Source organism: Pleurodeles waltl, chromosome 5 (assembly GCF_031143425.1).
Source record: "Pleurodeles waltl isolate 20211129_DDA chromosome 5, aPleWal1.hap1.20221129, whole genome shotgun sequence".
NCBI lineage: Eukaryota > Metazoa > Chordata > Amphibia > Caudata > Salamandridae > Pleurodeles > Pleurodeles waltl.
In genome coordinates, this window is record NC_090444.1 from 730,197,274 (window position 1) to 730,219,621 (window position 22,348).

Sequence of the window (22,348 nt, forward strand, 5' to 3'; positions counted from 1 at the left end):
GGCCTTGCACTCCCCAGGACCAAGCACAGGGCATGTTGCCCTCTCCAGAGCATGTGGGCAAGTCACCCACTTGAGACACGGTGGCCTTGCACTCCCCAGGACCTATCACAGGGCATGTTGCCCCCTCAAAAACCAGTGGTCTTGTTTCATCTCTCGGCTGAGGTGCCCCCATCCCCGTCCCCCTGAGGTGCCTGCCTATTTACCAACTGATGCCCCTGCAGTGCTCTCTCCATGTTGATGCAGGTGACGAGTGGGGCATTGGACTTTGGCCTGTGGCCATGTGGCTCACGCAAACTGAGGACTGGGCCGTGTCCCTTGAACTGTACAATTGTAATTATGGCCCTCATTACAACCCTGGCGATAAATCCCGCTTTTTGCCGTGCAGAAGACTGCCAACATACCGCTGCGGCCGCGGAATTCCGCTACAGGTATTACGACCCGTAGCTCAGAATCCGCCACAATACAGACACCCACACAAGTCCGCCACACCAAAGGTCAGTGATAAACTGGCGATACCAAAACCGACACCGTCACACCAACAGGAATATGCCCACACTATCACGACCCACGAATCAACGCAGCGGTCTTTCAACCGCGGTAATCTATTGGCGGTACACACCGCAGCGCTCAAAATACACACACACTTACAAAACACAACCACATTGGACAATTAGAAAAACACACACCTGACACACATACACACACCACTCCCACACACCCAATCTAATATAAAGCACACACCCTTACAACCCAAAATTTGAAAGAAGGCCAGAGAGAGAGACTACCTAAAACAATACAAGCATCCACAGACACACAACACCATCACTTACACAACATCCACGCACCTCAAATAGCACACACCAATACATCCCCTCACACATCACAACAGACACCACCTCACACATCACCCACACCACATCATGGCACCTCAAAGACAACCAAGGTTCTCTGAGGAGGAGCTCAGGGTCATGGTGGAGGAAATCGTCCGGGTAGAGCCACAGCTACTCGGATCACAGGTGCAGGACACCTCCATTGCAAGGAAGATGGATGGGACAGCATCCAAGAACACGGGATGACACCAGGAAGAGGTGGAATGACCTACAGGTGAAGGTGCATTCCGTGGTTTCAAGACACCAGATTGCTGTACAGTGGACTGGCGGTGGACCCCTACCTGCTCCCCCACAACTAACAACATGGAAGGAGCAAGTCTTGGCAATACTGCATCCTGAGGGCCTCGCAGGAGTAGCAGGAGGACTAGACTCTGGTAAGACATATCTTAACTACTTTATCCCCCACCCCACCTGCATGCCATCACATACCGCCACCCTTACCCTCACACCCATCACCCCAACAACCCACAGATACCCCACTAACACAACCCACACATACCAAAACCAAGCCCTGCATGTAACACCAATGCATGGGCACCCATCACAAAGCATTTTCAGTACAGAGACTCACACATGCCCCAAAATCACCAATCACACAAGGACGAAGCCAATAATGCAAGCACAGGAGTGAAGGGTCACTCACCCATTGCACAAGATGGCACACACAGTTACAATAACTATGCATTTACACCCCAACAGGACCCATACCCAACGTCACCGGACAGGAGGTGCCAGACATATCCAGTCCCCCCAAAGAAGAGACCCACAGTGATGATAGCAGCTCTGCACGCCTGGATCAAGATGACCAGCCCAGCCCATCAGGGACCTCGGGACAGTCGGTTCCCCTGACACAGTCACAAACCACCACTGAACCTCCCCCCTCAGGAAACATCACCACAGCACCCACCCCGCGGGCCCATCCCTCTGTCCCCAGGACACGTCAATCAGCAGTGTGTCCACCACTACAGGGAACCCAGGCAACCCCACTAACACAGGACGATCAGGGACCTGGGGGCAGTGGCAGTGGGCACACGGTTCAGGGGACAGAGGCACAGGATAAGAGGGAAGCTGGGAGGACTGCTGTGCCACAGGGGGAGGACAGGCTCAGGGAACCCACTCTCCACAAGTCACTCTCCAACATCATGGGAGCTTATCACCATTCCCAGGATACCATGGGCATGGTACTGGCCAAGTTTCAGGAGACCCAGCGGCTGCAGGAGGAACACTACCTAGGGATCAGGGAGGACTGGAAGTCCATCAACGCCACCCTGGTCACCATTACAGGGGTACTGGCAGACCTTGTCAACACCAGGAGGGACACAGTGGCACACCAACAGGCCCCTGACACTAGCCTGGACGATGAACAGCCCTCCACCTCCACCGACGCTAGTGGACAGGAGGCACCACCACAGGACCAAACAGGCCACCAGCACCCCACCCCCTGCAGATGGAGAACCACCCCGCAAACGGTCCCTGAGATCCAGGAACAAGACAGAGAACATTGCCAAGACCCCCACCGGGAAATAAGACACCCCTGAATGTCACGCTTCTGTCCCACTATGTCACCCTGTCCATCCTTTAACTGCCATTGCTCCACTCCCTATGCCCCTTTGGACAATGCACCTGTGAAACAAATAGACTGCCATGGACATATCTCCAACATCACCCCAGCCCATTTTACAACCCCCTCCACTTATTTGCACAGGAATAAACACACTTCAATCACATAACAATCTGGAGTCAGTCTGTGCTTTCACAAATGTGTAATTGCAATATCTATGGAATATAGCAATGTCAATTTACTTGTTCACATACCAATATAACACAGCTGTAGGCCAGGAGTAAACATAGCAGAGGGCACAAAGTGGGACCCAGATCTGTGAAATGGAAAGTCAAAGTGACAAGTCAGTGTCCATACACTGAGTGAAAATAACAGACTTATGCTAGCTCCAACAATAGTATGAGATGTGGGAAGCAGTGACATCTTCTTACCTGTGCCTCACTGGAAGTATTGCAAGGTGATGTTGTTTCGGTTGTTGATATCCTCTTCTTCTGCCTCCTCTTCTTCATTGTCCACAGGCTCCACAGCTGCCACAAGACCGCCATCTGGCACAGCCTCCTGCAGAAAAGGCACCTGGCGTCGCAAAGCCAGGTTGTGCAGCATACAGCAGGCCACGATTATCTGGCACACCTTCTTCGGTGAGTAGTATAGGGAACCACCTGTCAGATGGAGGCACCGGAATCTGGCCTTCAGGAGGCCGAAGGTGCGTTCTATTACCCTCCTTGTTCGCCCATGTGCCTCATTGTAACGTTCCTCTGCCCTTGTCCTGGCATTCCTCACTGGGGTCAGTAGCCATGAGAGGTTGGGGTAACCAGAGTCACCTGCAAATGTCGAGGGACAACTGTTAGACACACACTAACCCTTAGGGAGAACCCCATACCCAGACACCTATGTCAACTGTATTGGGACCTTGGCCTCATCTATTAGCTACACACGGTGCCTCTGGAGTTGCCCCATCACATAAGGGATGCTGCTTTTCCTCAAAATGTAAGCATCATGCACAGAGCCAGGATACTTGGCATTCACATGGGAGATGTACTGGTCTGCCAAACACACCATCTGCAGATTCATCGAATGGTAGCTTTTCTGGTTTCTGTACACCTGTTCATTCCTGCGGGGGGGACAAATGCCATATGTGCACCATCAATGGCACCAATGATGTTGGGGATATGTCACAGGGCATAAAAGTCACATTTCACTGTGGGCAAATCCTCCACCTGAGGGAAAATGATGTAGCTGCGCATGTGTTTCAGCAGGGCAGACAACACTCTTGTCAACACGTTAGAGAACATTGGCTGGGACATCCCTGATGCCATGGCCACTGTTGTTTGAAAAGACCCACTGGCCATGAAATGGAGTACAGACAGGACCTGCACTAGAGGGGGTATCCCTGTGGGATGGCGGATAGCTGACATCAGTTCTGGCTCCAACTGGGCACACAGTTGCAGGATTGTTGCACGATCAAGTCTGTATGTGATTAGGATGTGTCTCTCTTCCATTGTCGACAGGTCCACCAGGGGTCTGTACACTGGAGGATGGCGCCATCTCATCACCTGCCCCAGCAGACGTGCCCAATGGAGGAGAACAGCGAGCAGAGAGTCATCCAACACTGAGGTATCACAATGTGTTAGTTGCAGAAACGTTAGTAATCCGCAATGTGCTGGTATCTGTATTCCCGGCCTAGATAGGTGTGACACAGTTTTCATCCATCCCATGTGGCCCCCTGAAATAGCGGCTGCCTGACCTGTAAGGTGGGACAAGGGGATATGAGGTAACTGCGCTGGCATTGTACGCCGTCGCGGTGGGCGGTCGAAGACCGCGGCGCAATTCTGCATTGGTTAACATTGGGCCCTGCGGGTCCCAGGAGCAATGACGATGTACGCCGGCGGTGACGGTACGCACCGCCGCTGACGTGAGTGCCATTTTCTGTCTGTTCACTCACTTGATACCTGACCTACACTGCAAGTGCTGTTGTGACCTGTGTCTGGAAGTGACAATGGCTACAGTGTCTGGGGAAAGTGGGGAAAGGGCCCCTGCCTTCACTTCGGAGGAGTTGGAGAAACTAGTGGATGGGGTCCTCCCCCAGTACACGCAACTGTACAGTCCTTCAGACAAACAGGTGAGTACACTGTGAGCATGCTGCATGGGCAATGCCTGCTTTGAGTGGTGTGGATGCAAGATACATGGGGGGGGCTGAGGCCTGCATGTGTGGATGGTGAATGTATGTGCGTCAGGGCATGGGTGGGAACTGGAGGGCAATGAGTATGAAGGTCCGGACGGGTGAGTAATTCCCTTTCCCCCTGTACCATTCCTCTAGTTCAGCACCCACCAAAAGAAGGGTATTTGGCGTGCCATCGCCAAGGACGTCTGGACCCTCGGGGTCTACCACAGACGGAGCACCCACTGCAGTAAAAGATGGGAGGACCTGCGCTGCTGGAGCAAGAAGACGGCGGAAACCCAGCTGGGGATGGCCTCCGAACGTGGAAGGGGTGCCCGTCGCACCATGACCCTCCTGATGTCCCGGATCCTGGTGATGGCCAATCCGGAGTTGGATGGGCGCTTGAGGGCATCACAGCAGCCACAAGGAGGTGAGTACACTCTCATTCAGCTGAGTCTGTGCGCATTACGAGGTGTCTGGGTGGGGGAGGTGGGCAGTGTGTTCCCCTAGGCCAGGGCGAACTTGGTATGCAAGGTCCCTTGTGAGGCAGGCTATGTGGCACCCCAACCACACTAGTGGTAAGACCCATCTACACCTAGTCAGGCTCCTGTGACTTCCAGGTGTGCAGCAATTGGGCTTAGGCCTCGTAACCCATGGTCAGGCGTATTTTCTAGGAACTGTTAGTGCATGGCGTAGTGCTGAGGGCTGCTCCCTGTGTGTTGTGTCCGCCAACGGTAGTGGTGTTGCATGCACTGAAAATGTTTCTCTTCTGTCTTTCCCCCCCTTTTTGTGGTCTCCCTGTTCTTGTGTGCAATAGCATCATCAGGTGGATGAGCAGTGGCACCGGAGCAAGAGGGAGCTGCAACCCACTTAGCCCTGGAGGGTGAAGCAACGGAGTCTGAAACCACCAGTGGGACGGAGGGCGAGGGAGTTCCACGGCGGGGACAGGAGCATACACCAGTGACAGCGACTCCTCCTCTGATGGGAGCTCCCTTGCGGTGGTGGGCACCTCTGTGCCCACCGCATCAACAGGTACAGCCGCCACCCCCCCTACAGCACCACCCTCCCAGCAGCCTCTCAGCGTGTGTCCCATGCCCGCTCACCCAGGAGGGTGGGCATCTCCTTTGCCCCAGGCACCTCAGGCCCTGCCCCAGTCAGCCCTGCTGCCCTCGGTGAGGAGGCTATTGACCTCCTGAGATCCCTCACTGTTGGGCAATGTACCATTTTGAATGCCATCCAGGGTGTTGAGAGCCATTTGCAACAAACAAATGCACACCTGGAGGGCATTCATTCTGGGCAGGCGGCCCAACAGAGAGCATTTCAGGCTCTGGCCTCAGCACTGATGGCAGCCATTGTCCCAGTGTCCAGCCTCCCCCTTCCACCTTCCTCCACCCAGACCCAATCCCCTGTACCTCAGCCTATCCCAAGCACACCATCAGACCAGCATGCACACACATCAACACATAAAAGTGGCTCTGGAAAACATAAGCACCACACATCCCACAGGCACTCACACAAGCATCATCCCCATGCAGACACAGCAACATCCACTGCCTCCACTGTGTCCCCCTCCTCCACTCCTCCTCCTCCCTCCCTGTCTCGCCTCCACTCACACCTGCATGCACTACATCCTCAGCCACTACCTCCATCACCACACACCGCTCACGTGCAATCACCACCCCCACCACCATTCACACATCCCCAGTGTCCTCTCCCAGTGTGTCTGTGAGCCCTCCTCCCAAAGTACACAAACACAGGCACACACCCACCCAACAGCCATCCACCTCACGACAGCCTCCGGCCCATGCACCTTCACCCAAATCCAGCAGACGTACACCTCCTACAACCACTACCTCATCCTTACCAAACCCCCTCCATCTTCCCGTCCCAGTGTGTCTAAAAAAACTCTTCCTGGCTAACATTGACCTCTTCCCTACAACTCCTCCTCCCCGTCCTTCCCCTAGGGCCAGGCTTTCCAGGTCCCAGCCCAGCACCCCAGCTACCAAATCCCCAGGCACAGTGGTGCCAGCAACTGCGGGGTCATCGAGTGCGCCACCCATCAGGGCTGCCAGTGTGCCACGTAGCGAGGGCAAGGACATTCCGCCACCTGCCAAGGTGAAAAAGGTGCCCACATCCCGGAGGGAGAAGCTGCACCTACCAGCCACCAAGGGCTAAGCAAAAACAAATGGGGATAGTGGCAAGACAACTGCGGCACCATCAAAGGTGGGGAAGGGACAAAAGCACAAGAGCAGGTCAGGAGAGGGCACAGTGGCACTGACTGAGGGACCAGTGTCACACCTTCTGTCTACGACCACACCAACCTGTATGGCGGCGAACACCGCAAGCTGCCCCGCCACCACAACCGCCACCTGCCCCGCCACATGCACTGCCACCTGCACCGCCACCTGCACAGCAACCTGCACAGCCACCGGCACGTCTACAGCCTCAGCGACAGTCCCCAGCCTCTTCCCCAGTGGACAGCCGTCCGAGGCTGCAGGAGACATTCTGCTGTATCCCTCAGCAGGTGCTGACCCATGCACCATCGCCAGCACCGCCGTCACAGATACCGCAGCAAGCACCGCCACCAGCCCTGTGACTTTCTCGGACAGTGGCACCACCGCTAACATGGCTACCATCCCCAGTGGTCAGTCGTCCAAGGCTGGAGGAGACTTCCTGGAATCTGCCCAGCTTCCATGAGGCATGACCTCCATCACTGTTTGCACCTGCAGGTGGAATGCTAAGTCGCAGCAGTGTGGGGTATGTCGCTGCCTCCATGGCGTATCATGCTACCTGTACCTCGGCAATCTCGTGGCACACACACCCAGGTGAGGGAATTGTACTGGCCACACTGCATGTGGAGCACTCTGGGCACCATGCCCCCTCCAGAACCAGTGGAGAGATACATCCACTACCTCAGTCCTTGGCAGGATGAAGCACTATGGGCACAAAGCCCCCTCCAGAACCAGTGGAGAATCAAATCCACTACCTAAGTCCTAGGCAGGTTGAAGCACCTTAGGTCACAAAGCCCCCTCCAGAACCAGTGGAGAATCACATCCACTACCTCAGTCCTTGGCAGGATCACATCCACTACCTTAGTCCTTGGCAAGATGAAGCACTCTGGGCACAAAGCCTCCTCTAGAACCAGTTTAGAATCACATCCACTACCTCAGTCCTTGGCAGGATGAAGCACTCTGGGCACCAGGCCCCCTCCAGAACCAGTGGAGACTGTTATCCACTTGAGAAACTGTGGTTTTGTACTCCCCAGGATAAAGCAGTGGGCAAACCACCCACTTGAGAGACTTGAGAGACTGTGGCTTTGCACTCCCCAGGATACAGCAATGGGCATGGAGCCCCCTCGTGCAGCAATGGCATAGTGAGTTCATCTGGTTGAGGTGCCCCTCTCCCCCCCGAGGTGCCTGTATATTTTCGATCTGATGCCCCAGCAGTGTTCTCTCCATTTCCAGTCAGGTATCTTGTGTGGGCTTCACCCATGCATTTTGGGCCCAGTGGTCCACGGAAAATGATTGGTACACTATCCGGACTTGTGTAGTTGGTGTGCATATTTGTATATACTGAATTTTGATTTTTGACTATCAGATTTTTCATGATTACAATCGTTACAATAATTTCCTTTTGTCCTTGAGTTCTTCCAGGGGGTGATGGGGTGTATATGTAATGTTGCTGCATGTATTTGTGTGTATGTTGTTGTGGGTGAGGGTGGGGGTATTGCGTGTTGCGTGTGTGTGTCACTCTCTTTTCCCTCCCCCCTCCCCTGTGTTGTAGGAGCAGTACTCACCGTGGTCGTTGACAGCGTCTGTCCTGCTCCTGATAGAGCAGGAGGAAGCATTGGTAACACCCGTAGTTTGGGCTCCATGTCATCCTGGTTCCTCGTTGGGTGTCGAGAGGTGAGTGTTTTCCCTTCTGTGTACTGTTTCCGCTGTGCTTTTGATAGCGTTAGTTCCGCCTGGAAAAGGTGGCGGATAGGCGTGTTGAAATACAGTGGGCGGTACTTTGTCCTCCGCCTGTCTGTTGGCGGTTACCGCCGCGGTGTTTGTTTCTACCACCATGGCGGTCGGAGTGTTAAAGTGGCTGTCTGTGTTGGCGGTTTCCGCCATGGTCGTGATTCCATTTTTTTTCGGCCGGCCTGTTGGCGGTATTACTGCCGCTTTAACACCGACCGCCAGGGTTGTATTGAGGGCCTACGTGTTACATTGGCTAAACTTTATTTATACTGTGTTGTTCTTATTACACTCACTTTAGTGAATTTATTGTGTCCTTGCATTACTTATCCGAGTTACAGGGTAAAATGTTTTGATAATGCAGCTGACTGTTTGTATGGTGTTGTGGGGGGGGGTGTTGTGCGTATGTGTGTCACTCTCTTTTTCCTCCCCCCTCCCTTGTGTGCTAGGTGGCTGTACTCACCGCCGTCGTCATTGGTGTTCGTGGTGTAGCAGCACATAGAAGAGCATGGGGAAGACATGCATCTCGGGCTCCATGGCGACATGGTTGTTCCCTGTTTCTCCAATGGTCAGTCCTTTCACTTCTATGCAGTGTTTCCGCCAGGCTTTTGATGTCATTGGTACTGCCCCAGAAAAGGTGGCGGTTTCCTGTGTCTAAATACGGTGGGTGGAACATTGACTTGCTGTAGGTGGCTACCTCTGTGGTGGCTGTTGTTTCCGCCGTGGTGGTAGGTGTGGTAAAGTGGCTGTCTATCTGAGATCTATTCTCCATAGTCATAATTTGGCAGTACTTACCGCCAGCCTATTGGCGGTAATACTGCTACTTTTACACCAACCGCCAGGGTTGTAATGAGGGCCATTGTGTCTTGAAACTATCTGCCTGTCTCATGCAACTTTTCTGCCACATACTTTTTAAACTTATTTGTTACTTTCTGTCCATGGTACACAGAGTGCAGAAAATGAACAAAAACTTCCTTTCCTGCTACATGGTGCTAGGGTGCCTGACTTTGATCGTTATGTGAACAGACTAATTTGACAAACAACACTCTGAAAGGTAATCATTTCGCTAAGGCCTTCTCAACCAAATACATGTTGTGAACAATGCTGCACACCTCAGACTGTAAACATGCTTGTATTTCTCTTCAATCAGCTCTCCTTAAATGTTCCTAGCACATGGTAAATAAGCATTGGCCATTCGTACCCTACTACAGGCTCATTAAGGAATTGTGACCTACTTTCAAAATACATGTATGTCAAATTGTTTGGGGTGAACCAAACTTCCTTTCCAACCAGTGGCATGATGGAATGTGAGTGTGCTCCCCTGCAACATACATTGTGGGTGGCCCCCACAGTTTGTAGTCAGTAATGACCTTGGACGCCAGGTGACAACACTCCCTGCACACTGCTGGATGGGTCCCCCAGAACCTCTGGGCCTCTCCTGCAATGCATTGTATATTTGGTCTATTGTTAGGCCGCTGTGAACATGCCACTGTGGCAAGGTTTTGTTTTCAATGAGTTAGCTGGTATCATGGCATACTACCCCAAAGACCTATCTGATCCTTCCAATCAAAAAAGCAATTACACATTTTTGCAAGCTTATGGAATATAGGTACTTACCAGCAGGCATTGAAAGCTGAAGACATGGCTCATGAGAAAGCAAACCTTCTCCAACCGCTTCATTCTCTCTAGGATAAGGTTACCCTGGCTCACCCTACCTCCGACGTGATTATGTTGGGCAGATAGTGGACCAAGAGCTACAGAAGACCACCAAATTCCTTCTCCAACAGATTCTTTGCCCTGACCCTCCCCGAAATATCCCTAGCAAAACTAAACATCCTTACCTACAACTAAACTTAAACTAACCCTAGCACCTATCCCTAAAAACTACAAACCCCTAAATAGATGAACACCTAACAGCACAGTGGACAAAATAATACAAATACAATACACAGATAAAACCTTTGGAACACAACAGGGACAGCACAGACACCGGAAAGACCAAAAAATGCAAGCAATCAGCAGAGCACACACCAAACACTTTCATCAGTCAGCACAGACAAAAAGACTGTAAGTGAAATTGTAAGTAACTTCACACTTCCTGGTGTGCAGAATGGCAGAGCCATTGCATAATTTTCTGGGTGGATGTGACACATTTTCTACAAATGTGTGTTTTTTTCTGACGCATCGCTGGAGAAATAGGTAATGCCTGATTTATGCACAATGCATACCAATGCACAACCTTTTTGATGCAGTGGCGTGAATGCATGGCTTCCGAGCGACGCACCAGGTGCAATGCATCATGCAAAAGACTAATGCCCATGTTTTGATTGATGCAACTAGCCTATTGTGTGTGGTACAGTGTATTGAATTGTGTATTGCAGGAAAACACTCCCAGGATTCACTTGTCTTGATCAAATTTTCTTAGCTGTCATGCTTGAAGACTTGGGATGTGCTGACTGTGTGTGTTAACAGTGCTCATATGTGTGACTCATTGCATGAATGGTGGGTACACTAGGACAGGCAATATATTACTATGAAATACACAGACATATAGTGAATTGTTGAGACCTTGACATTATTTATATATTTTATAGTTTGCATCATGCTCGGCTGGATGTACGTAGCTGCATAGTAGTTTTTTTTTATTGCACATATATTGCAGTGCTATGCAAATGTAATACACATTGTAATACAATTGAAGAACATACTATCTGTCTGCATTCCTGACATAGGATGTGTTACAGACACAATACACACTCAGGGAATGACCTACACTGACTGCTTTAGCCAGTCTATAGTGTATCTGGCACCCAGGTCACAGATTGACTGTCTAGATATGAAAGGTATGTGACTAGGCATATATGACAGGCATATATGACACCTGTTAATATGTTAATATGTGGGAGACATCATTTACCAAATGGAAATACCCAATGACCACCATTTAATGTTGTTGCAAACACACATCTGCTGTCTGAGCTTGATGTTTGGAACAATATGCGTGGCCTATGCCCATTAACCCTGCAGAAATGTGTTTGCCTAAATTGGTAGCCTAAAGTTAGATCATCATGAGGCCAGCATGAGTACCATAACAAGTGTGATGACTTCCAAGTAGGAATATGTTTACCATTACCCTGCATCACATTATTTGGCAACAGAGAGGGCTCATGCAAGCTTAGAATGTGGGTAGGCATTCTCACCATGCGGTCATAAGTGCATTTACTGACACAATACGCCACTCTAAGCTGGAATGTGTCAGCGTATGCTATCCTGGCAGGAGTGATATTGCATGTCGTTATACCTTTACATCTACATGTCCGCCCCCTCTGTAGCACCGGGGGCTGCCACCTCCCCAGGGCCATCAAAATTATGAGTGTAGGGGGGGTGCGTGGCTGCCCTGCAGCCCCAGGGACCGCTGCCTCCCCGTGGCTTCAAAATGAATTAATGCAGGGGGCCACCCAGCCCCCGCAGCCCCCAGGGACCGCCACCACCACCATGGGGCTTCAAAGCAAATGAATATGGGGGCCTCCTGGCCCTCTCACAGCCACGTGGACCACCACCTCCCTGAGGCTTCAAACCTAATGTTTGCAGGTTGCCCACCCGGCCCCTCTGCAGCCCCATGGAATACCACCTCCCCTGGGCTTCAAAATAAATGGGTGCGGGAACTGCAAGCCCCCCGCCTCCTCATATACACATATATATATATATATATAAAATACAATGAAAAGGTTTAGGATATATATATATATATATGTACATATATATATAAAATATAATGAAAAGGTTTAAGGTGGGTAAGGGTATATAGGTTTTTGGATAGTAAGGTTTTTTTATGGCTCAGTATAGGTATACATTTTTGAATGGTAAGGGCAGTTTTAGGTTTTAGGGTGAGTATGGGTTTTTCAATGGAAAGTGTTTTTTTAGGTTATCTGGTGGGTATGGGTTTTTGGGTGGTAAGGAAATTGTTAGGGGTTAGGTGGATATGTTTTTTATGGTGATAAGAGTTTTTTAGGGTTTAAGGTGGGTATGGGTTTATGGGTGGCAAGGGCATTTTTATTTTGTAGGGTAGGTATGTGTTTTTGAGTATATATATAAAATATAATGAAAAGGTTTAAGGTGGGTAAGGGTATATAGGTTTTTGGATAGTAAGGTTTTTTTATGGCTCAGTATAGGTATACATTTTTGAATGGTAAGGGCAGTTTTAGGTTTTAGGGTGAGTATGGGTTTTTCAATGGTAAGTGTTTTTTTTAGGTTATCTGGTGGGTATGGGTTTTTGGGTGGTAAGGAAATTGTTAGGGGTTAGGTGGATATGTTTTTTATGGTGATAAGAGTTTTTTAGGGTTTAAGGTGGGTATGGGTTTATGGGTGGCAAGGGCATTTTTATTTTGTAGGGTAGGTATGTGTTTTTGAGTGGTAAGGGCATTTTTAGCTTTCAAAGTAGGTCTGGGTTTTTAGGTGATAAGGGGTTTTTAGGGTACACAAACATACATATACACGTATGCATAAGTGTATATAAATATATATCTATATATAAAGAAATATATAAAATATCTCCACCTTACAGTGTGCCTTTGTCACTAGAGCAGATGTACCGATTTCACAAACATTCCATATACAATGACACACGCAGCTGGATACACATTTTTTCTTAATTATTGTAACAACACCAACACCAAAACAGGACGCTAATGCGTTTTGCCTTACGCCTTCCACTTCGCAATCCATTTCCCCCACCACATGTGATTCAAAAGTAGCTACTCTTCCATGACTTTGCCCTCTTGCTAAAATGACTACAGTGCATAAATCATTTATTTATGATTCAACATGGCCGTCATTAAAGGTCTGTTGAACACACTGGAATTTCATTTGAACCAGTTAAAAATGTGAATACTATTCTCAGTCCCATTTCAAAACATTGTCAGCAGTCAAACACGATTTTCAAATGGGTGCAATTAAACTGAGGCATTAGCTGGCAAAACATCAATGATACAAATCAAAAATCTAAATTGCCAAGATATAAGAACAATGTAGAATGCATAGTACAGATATGGTCCTATAAGACCCAGTTCATTTTGCTTTTGATGTAAAAACAATGCTAAATGTTCACATGTTTACTCAATCAATTCTTGAAACAATCCATAGGAGCTCAAAACATATTCAAAATCAGTAGTGAGTGATTATTAGACATTCTGGACATAGTCACAGACACACTGATTTACTTAGTGCACAAGGCCATTTATTTAGGATAGGATTGCATGTTATACATAAATATATATACTGAACTTTAAACTCTTAACTTTAAAACCCCCACACTTTGAACTTTAAAGTTCTTCCCAGTCCTCTTTTTCACTCATTCCCTCACTTTGACTCCGTTCACCCATCTTCCACTTCAATTCACCCACACATCCCCCCTTTTCCTTTCATCCCCTTCCTGCTTCGGACATCCTCCACACTATCATCCTTCACTTGTTTCTTTCTCCCCCTTGGAAGGGTGGCCAGGCCCGCATCTGACTCTTCACCCTCCCCCATCTACTGCCACCCAGCACAATCCCACCAGCGAGCCAACTGCAACATCGCAACCTTCCTTTGAGCCACATCTTTTCACCCCACAAATCCCCAACAATCAATCGCAGCTCTGTCAGATAATATGCATTGCCCAATTCCGAAAGGTGTACACCATCAGCCCGAAACAGACCTGCTTCCCCTTCTGAAATGTCCTCATGTTTCAAAACGTTAATACCATGTGCCCAGCAGAAAACCCTCATTGCCCTGTTGAGCTTCCTCCTAGCCCTCTCGATAGCCCCATGCTTCACTGCCCAGGTACCATGCATCTTCTGACAAATCAACTCCAGATCCCGTTGCATATGTTGCAGTAAGGTGGGCCCTGAAAGTTTTACCAGGTCATTTTCCCCCAGGTGCAATATCAGCAGTTCCGGGCAACCCCAATTAGGCATCATGGATGTTAAAAAAGAAAGCAGGTTACCCCACCTCATACCCCTTTTTACCCACCACACAACTTTGTGACGGCAACTCAGCAGTCCCAGTGATCGTCCATAGATCTGCTTCTCTACATACTTCGCTGCCCAATGTATAAATGAATGGCCAACCATCCAAGTGACCATCTTTCCACTCCTGGGGCCCGCTACACAACCTGTAAGAAGAATTAATTTAAACAAATTGCCAACCAAGCAGTTCAAAAGCATCATCTCTTCCTTCTCCCCAACAGGCCCCCCCCTAAATAAGGCCACACATAGTTCTCACAGCAGCTAGATCTCCACCTACCAATCTATATTCCTCGTAGGAACTTGCCCTTGCCGTGCACGGCAGGCTCCGATAATGGCAGCACTTCCTCCCCGGTTGTTGGCCCTGCCCCCCTCCCTCCCCATTTCCAGCTGCAGGCCCCTCAGGACGGTCGTCATTTTTGCACGCCAGGGGGGTGGACACTCCGCATCCTCTCCCTTCAGCTGATCTCCTCCTTTTTGGCCTTTCTGGCAAGGTGCAGGCTGCAATTGCAGCTGTGACTCTGCCGGCGGCCGTGCGCGGAGGGCGCCGCATTCCTACCCAGGCCTGGTCAAGCACACCAGGCCTGAGTAGGTCGGCGCGGCCGGCTTTGCCGAGGATGCGAAGCACAGCCCGCACTGCTGCAGCATCGTGGCCTTGGGCCATGCAGCAACAATAAACTTAAGCAACAACGCCTACCTAATGCACCCGGGAGGACTGGCAAAAACTTCCCACCGCGCAATGGGCTGGCGCGGAAGAGGCCGGTCCCTCCCTTCCCCACCCTATATATGCCCACCCTTTATCCCACCCCAAGCTGCCGTCCAATAATCCCGTCCTGTTTGCGCCATTTCCTCCTCCCGAATGATCCCACGGAGAGACTAGACTTCGTCTGCTCTCTGCGGGACCCTCCATTCTTACAAATTGCCAATATGAAAATATCAAACTTTCCTTCGCGTAAAATTTCTAGAATGCCCAACCTAGTAACAGCCTTGCACAGATCCGTAGTATGCATATAATCCAATAGTAGTTGATCATCCACCGTGTAGTGCCTCCTATACACCATATGCTATCTACATCAAGTCATTGTACATTTTGAATATATCTACGTACATCCGTTCTATAGAAGCATATAGCTTTCAGAGAAACACTTTAGTGCCTTGGGTCGTGCACTGAACAACTTAAGGGGTGAAATACTCACTGTGTATTGCACAAGAGTTTGCCAAGTGTGATGCATATGTGTATATGTAAACTGGGATGTAGCAACGGATTGTACCATTCGAAACATTACAATGCATCAATTTCAATAGTTAGAGTTGTGCAGCTCACACAAACACGATCATTTGCAGCTATATATATATATATATATATCTATACATGTAAAATGCTAATGTGCATGCCCCTAACATGTATCTCCATAGTTAGATGCAGGGCCACCAGGCAGCCACCAAATGTACTAACATCTCCCAATGCTGATGAACATTATTTGCATATTGCACCAAAGATCATCAAATAAAGTGGAGAAGTTGAAATTTAAAATAATGTTGTCATTTGAGGTCTCCACTGCTTTGAGTGCAATATATGAGAGTACTGCAACACATCCATCATTAATATTATATATATATATATATATATATATCCAAAACAAAGCGGTCCAAAGAAAACGACGCGCTCAGTAGCTGGTGCGAGGCAGGGGGCTGGCCGAACCCTCAATAATCTTTTCAGACAAAAAAATGATAGCCGCGCACACCATTCAGACTACAAAGAGCAATATCAAAGTTTATCCAGTGCAAAGGTGAACAACGCGTTTCGACTTAGCAGTCTTCTTCCTAGTTACATAGTCCTTCCTCTATCGTCCCTATTTATACTACTTTATTTCAAAGACCAATACAATGCATTCTGGTCAAGGTAGTTCTTCGTATGTTATGTATAATATACACTAATTTTTTATTCAACATTATTCAAAAAATTCAAATTAAATTGATGAATATGTAAATACATTAAAACACAACTCAAATACCAAAAATCAAAGTTAGAGGAGGACATAATAAATCATAAATGATAAGTGAGTTAATAATGATCAGCATCTTCATTTGGAAATAGACATTAAATATGATGAGGATTCTTATGAAATATGCTAAATTGGATTTAGAAGAGATATATAATAAAATCAAGGACTTGGAAGAACAGGTTGGTAAAAGTGAAGAGAAAGATGAACAATCATCACTTAGGAAAAATATGGAAGGTAAATTGGACAAATATGAGACTGAAATACATGAACGTAAGAAAAATAAATTCATACGGGATGAAAAAGACTATAAATATGGCAGAATTTTAACATTTGCTATGAGATTTGAGAGTCTAAAATTTGATATGCAACGGAAGGATATGAAAATCATCCTGAGCAATGAGGATACTCCAAGTGAGTCTGATGTGGATGTGAGTGAGGGGGAGAGTGCCTCGGAACGTATGAAGACCTCAAGTAAGAACTCTTTTTTAGAGGAAATGCAAGTGTTATATCTAGATCAACGTTTAATGAGAGGGAGAGGAAGAAATCAAAGGCGAGGTTTTGGAAGAAAAATGGATCAAATGGAAAACAGAAGAGGGAAAACAGAAGAGAAAAACCAGAAGAGCCAAAAGAAACAGAAAAGAGAGAATACCCCCTCAGAAGCCAGAATAAACAACACTAGAAACGCCACATTTAGTGGCAAATCTTTCAGACTATGAGTTAACATCGTCTGAACTTCAGTTATTAAATAAAGGCTTGTCATTTTGTCCTGAGAAACATTTTAACTATGTAAATACTCGGTTTGACATTTACAAATTCATTCGAAAGTTAAAATTGGTTAAATATCATTCGATGCATTCTAAGGATACGGGATTGGATCAAGATGAAGTAACAACTGATAATTCTAAGAAATCAGATTTGTGCATTGATCAAATTGCAGATTTAAAAACTTGATTTGATTTGTATTATGATCTACCGGATGAGGAGTGCACAGAATTGAGAGCCCTTCAAGAGTTGGGAGTAGACACTAATAAACATCGATTTAGTAACTTTAAAGAAAAATCTAAGTTCTGCCCAGTTTTGTCACCCGGAAATAAAATTGATATCTTTTCAAAATTAATATTGGAGGATTTGGAAAGACTACAAAATATTAGGCATCACGGGCAACGGGAGAACTTAACTAAGGATGAACAAATGGCATTAGAAAAGCTAACAGATAATAAAAACATTATAATTAAACCAGCTGACAAAGGTGGAAATTTCGTGATCCTTAACATACAGAGTTACATGGCTGAGGCATATAGACAGTTAAATGATGAATCTAATTATAAAAAACGTGATCATAATCCCATTAATCGAATGATTTATCAACTGCATTCAAAGTTGGATGATTGATACCAACAATCACTTTTGAATAGGGATGAATATCAATTCTTGAAAAAAGAGAATCCGACCATACCTACAATCTATTTTTTACCAAAAATACATAAATCATTAACGACACTACCAGGGAGGCCAATAGTCTCAGCATGTGACTCACTGTATGGGAGAATTTCTGATTATTTGGACTATTACATGGCACCTATTGTTATGACTCTAAGCTCATATATCAAAGACTCAGGGGATTTTTTGCGGATCTTATCAAATATGAATTGGTCTGAGGAATACTTTTTAGTTACAATTGATGTAGTGTCTTTATATACATCTATCAATCATGAAATTGGACTTAGAGCTTGTGAATATTTTTTGAGACAGAGAAGCATTGTGGAATTCAAACACTCAAAAATGTTATTATCAATGATAGAATTATGTCTTAAAAATAATATTTTTATTTTTAATCATGAAATCTATCAAAAAATGTTTGGGACAGCAATGGGCATTTCTCTCTCTCCAAATTATGCCAATCTAACAATGGGTTGGTGGGAGAGGGAAATAGCTTGGAGTAAAGATAACGATTTATTCATGAAAAAAATTGCACTAGGGGTACGATTCATTGATGATCTATTTATAATTTGGCATGGGTCACTTGATGATTTCTCAGTGTATTTTGACAAATTAAATAGGAATGATAGAGGATTGCAATTCACGTGTGAAACAAGCAGATCGTCAATAACGTTTTGGACATTAACATTTATGTTGAGGACAACAAATTAGAAACTACAGTCTTTCGTAAGAAAACCTCAATGAATAGTATTTTATATGGTAAGAGTTCCCACCCTAAACCTCTTTTGAAGAGTATGCCATATGGGGAGTTAATTAGGATGCGCAGGAACTGTTCTAACGATAAGGAAGTGCAGTTGAAGTATAAGGAGACTATACAAATGTTTAAACAAAGAGGCTATAATCTTAAAATTTTGTACAAGAATTTAGAAAGAATCAAAAATGATTCCCCATGATGAAACATTATTTCCCAAACAATCAAAGACAATACAGGAAAAAACAGATGAAAATAATGTTAGAATGGTAATGGAATACACTAAAGAAAGTGGTCTAATAAGGAAAATTCTATGTAAACATTGGCATGTCATACGGAAAGATTCAGACTTGGGTCCTAAAATAGGCTCAGGGCCATTGATTACGTATCGGAAAGCACGTCAATAAAGGATTATATTGTAAGAAGTCATTTTTCTATAAAAAATCAACAGAATTGGTTAACAGAACAACAACATGGCTTTGTAAAATGCAATAGCTGTAAAGCCTGTAATATTGGCAAATCAACAAAAGTAGTGAAATTATTGAATGAAATGGAAATGAATATTAAACATTGAATAACTTGTAATACCAGATTTACAGTTTATGTAATTGAATGCCATTGTGGCCTGAGACATATAGGCAGTACAATCTGTATGTTGAAGAACTAAATTTTAGAGCATATTAGAGCAATTCTAAATAAGGATCTTACGTATGCCATAGCCAAACATTTTCAGCAGCATGAAACGAGTAGTTGGAAAATATTAAGATACTTTGGAATAGACCACATCCCTGAACATGAAAGAGGTGGAGACAGAGTGAAAATACTGAGACAACATGAGTCTAAATATTTCATTTCAATGAGAACAAAGAGTCCTTTTGGATTAAATAACAATGAGGAGCTTTTTGTTAATCTATAATTGAGGAATAAACAAATTTAGAATTTTATTTACATTTTTTTCAAGTCCTTGACTTAACCATTATAATTATTAAAATTTGTAAATTAATGTATTTTGAATATTATGGAGTATAAATGTATGAATGATTTCATGAATTTAATCGTGATTAACATGTAGAATAATTTCTATTTCCAAATGAAGATGCTGATCATTATTAACTCACTTCTTATTTATGACTTATTATGTCCTCCTCTAACTTTGATTTTTGGTATTTGAGTTGTGTTTTAATGTATTTAGATATTCATCAATTTAATTTGAATTTTTTGAATAATGTTGAATAAAAACTTAGTGTATATTATACATAACTTACAAAGAACTACCTTGACCAGAATGCATTGTATTGGTCTTTGAAATAAAGTAGTATAAATAGGGATGATAGAGGAAGGACTATGTAACTAGGAAGAAGACTGCTAAGTCGAAACGCGCTGTTCACCTTTGCACTGAATAAACTTTGATATTGCTCTTTGTAGTCTGAATAGAGTGCGCGACCATCATTTTTTTGAAAAAAAAATAATATATATATATATATATATATATATATATCAGTGGTGGCTCGAGGGCCGTGGAAGGGGCGGGGAGGCGCGGGAGGCAGGAGGGAATAAACACTAAATTTAAGGAAAAAATAACACTTACCTCCTCCCTCCTCTGTCCCTCGATGCTCCTCTGCCTCTGCAGGCACAGGCTCCCAGCCTGCCCTGCGCCAATTCTGACGCTGCTCAGAGCAGCGTCACGATTGGCTGGAAGCGCCCAGCCAGGGTGCTCCCAGGCAGACTGGGAGCCTGTGCAGGCTCTCTCCAGCTGAGCAACTGTCTGATAGAGCCTACAGCGCATGTGGGTTTGGCCGGCCCGAGCCGGCTGGCCAAACACAAATGCACTGTGAAGGGGGAGTGCTGAGCACTCCCCCTCAGTGCGCGTCACCCCCGTGGCCCTGACGCTTGAAAAAAAATGATAATAAACATAGTTTAGTGTTGTTTTCTTTAAAAGATTTAGCAGCTGCCGCTGCTGGCGGGGGTGCAAAGCTTCTTCGCCCAAATGGAGGAGGACACCATTCTTCCACCAAGGGGGGCAGATCTTGGAGCACAGGACCACAAAGCGGGCTGCTGAGCCCCGCAACCTGTTGCTGCCTGTTGCTACCGGGGGACTTGCGGTCCCAGTACACCATTCTTCCACGGAAAGGGCCAGATCTTGGAGCGTGGGTGCACAAATCGCGCCGCTGAACCCTGCAACGTGTTGCTGCTTGTTTGCCTGTTGCTACCAGGGGACTCGCGGGCCCAGGACACCATTCTTCTACCGAAAGGGGCGGATCTTGGAGCACGGGTGCACAAAGCATGCTGCTGAGCCCCACAACGTGGGACGCGAGCGGGCAAAGCCCAGGCCAAGGGCGGGCCCGTCTGCACCCGTCAGAGTCCGCCTGAAGCCAGGCTGGGCCAACTCTCTTGGTTTGGAGGTAAGAGAGCCTGAAGGTACCTGCTGCTGTTGAACATTTATTGGCTTATGTTGTACATCTTTCAGTATCCTCAATGGGAAAGCGACAGGCAAAAGGAAGTCCGGCATCAGATTCTGCCTTAACAAAAATACCTAAACTTCTCCAATCATCTCACTGCCTTTCCAACTGTGTAACCACTGAAATGGATTATTTGATTGAGGAAGTCAAATCTATATTGAGCAAAAACTAGAAAAATCCATGAAAGGGGTTGAAGAAGGGTTCTCTCTCTCTCCCTACCTGCTTACTAGATGCCCCAGCAAGAGTAGTACTCTTGCTAATGAAGAGGGCTCGCTGCCCCTGGCACCCCAGGTTGGAAGTAGGGAAGTAAATCCTCCTCCATCTACTATAGTGCCTTCCAGTACCAAAGTCCTCAGGCCAGTCAGTGTGACTGTTCATGACATTCCCTGTACCAATCGCTTCTCACTGCTGGAAATACAGGATCCTGTAAATGACCAAAGAAATACCCCCCACCTTTGGAATTTCTAACGCGAAACCCTTTCTCACCTTCGAAAGCTTTGAAAGTTCTGACGCAAGAGGAGTTGGCCTCTCTTGTTATTGGTCTAAAAGATGAAGTGAGAGAATTGAAGCTATTATTGGTAGAAGTACTAAATACCCTCAGACTCTCCAATGTGAGGAAGGATACTACCCACACCCATGAGGACGAGGCGGCCATTCCCAACATTCAGACCCCCTCTTTTCAAGGTCATGAGGCAGCTACATATGCAAGTGGTTCTTGCTGTCCTAGGGGGGATGCTTGTGCGTCTGGAGCCCCCCCTGCCAAGTCTATTTACTCATCGCACCGCAGGGGTCACCCTGAAGCATTTTCTGGCCACAGTCCGTCTATGAAACTGGAATGGGACTCGACCCTTGCTTACGATCCACGCAGATGCCCTGTGAATGGCCACCCAGTTTACATGTGCAAGGTACCTCCCTTGCCCCCCAACACTCGTGAAGATAATCTATCCTTGATTAATAAAGTTTTCTATTGGTTGCGCCACACCAGGCAATGTGGCTCCATCATCTACTCGGATATCATTTTGGCTGAATGACTCAGCGACAAGCCAGGCAATTGGGATTCTATAAAGCTAGTGTTAGCTAGCCCATCTCTAGCAAAGGGCTAGCTATGTATGGAAGCCAGGA